This window comes from Poecilia reticulata, linkage group LG2, assembly GCF_000633615.1.
Source record: "Poecilia reticulata strain Guanapo linkage group LG2, Guppy_female_1.0+MT, whole genome shotgun sequence".
NCBI classification, from domain to species: Eukaryota; Metazoa; Chordata; class Actinopteri; order Cyprinodontiformes; family Poeciliidae; genus Poecilia; species Poecilia reticulata.
This window is the reverse complement of record NC_024332.1, coordinates 19607128-19608650: the sequence shown is the minus strand read 5'-3', so window position 1 is coordinate 19608650 and position 1523 is coordinate 19607128.

Sequence of the window (1523 nt, the reverse complement as noted above, 5' to 3'; positions counted from 1 at the left end):
GAGGAAGAGGAGGAGGAGAGGCAGCAGGACATCAGATCGTTTCTGTTTAGATAAATCACTTAATTTTACCAATATAATATCTGATAATGTTCATTAATGTGAGAAAATCCTAGAATTTACAACAGAAATATTAAACTGTCTTAATCTAAGCCCTCAGGTTAGATAGTATCCTGCTGATGCAGAAATGTTAATTATTTAAAACCTGTCAAAAATGTTGTATTAACTGTAATTTTATTTTGGAGGGACTTTATAGGTTAATATCTAGTTTAATCMAGGAAAAGTCTCAATAAGTAATATTTCCATCCTGCCGGTGTCTGCACAACTTTTCTGTTGTTTTTTGTTTTTCACTTTATAAGTTTTCAGTCTGAATCCTTTTAGTAAATAAAAGACTTGCAGCTCTGGAACAGACACAATTCATAGAAAACAGTAAAAAGAAACTCAAATAATTAATTTAGGGTTTTATTTTGTCTCCCTTAAGAGTTAATTTATGCATCAGTCAGTTCAGCCTTTTCTTGATAATTAAGCTCATTATTATCCCAAACAATTAGAGGAATAATTAAGATACCTAAACTATTAAAAGCATAACACAATAACAAGGAGYAATACAATTATAATTAGAATATTTTAGATTTGCTTTCAAAAACTCATAAACTTCCCCTTGCATTTTGATCCTCTGGATTTCCCCAAATGTTTATTTTTATATTTTGTGCTTCCTGCTTGGGGAAAAAGAGGGGAATAAATATAAAGGAAAGTAAAAATGAAAACGTTTGTAACTTTGGTGACATGTCAGATCTGAATGCGTGAATTTGAGCTTCTCAGTCTGTTTCAGATTAGTATGTGTTATTTTTTTTAAGGTAACAAATCTCAATTTTTATTCACTTCATGACAGTAAACTGTCAAATCGCATTGTTAACAACGAGCTACCGTTAATATTAAACCATGTTATAAATTATGTTTAATCTGAGTTAGTATAATCTAGAGCAGTGGTCCCCAACCCCCGGGCCGTGGACCGGTACCGGTCCGTGGACCAATTGGCACCGGGCCGTGCAAGAAATAATTAAATATTTCCTTTGTATGTGTTATTTGAGTCTGGAAGATCTTTTATTTTGAAAATCCTTTAACTGGATTCTCGTGGTTACTTGGCGCCAACATTGAGGCCACAAGCAGCAAAATGAGTAAGAAACAGATCAGATGTCTTTGTAAAGTTTCTTTGCAAAGGGGAAAAGGCCCAGAGAAGAGAGAGGAGAATGGATTTATCCCGGACCGGTAGGTGAGTCCCACATTACAAGCCGCTCTGCTTAACATGCGGCGACCGGCTGCTAATGAGGCAATGAAGCTTCAAACTGTTTCGCCACGTAGAGACCAAGCAGGCTGTGGATATAAGCAACACTTCAGGTGTTATTGTCTCTCATCACTCCCAGATGGAACCGTCTCGTTGCAGACCATAGCGACCAGAGTCAGAGCGTTTGGGCAGTGGTCGAGAGGAGATGAGTAGAGCTTGTGAGTCTTAAGTCTGGTTTAGA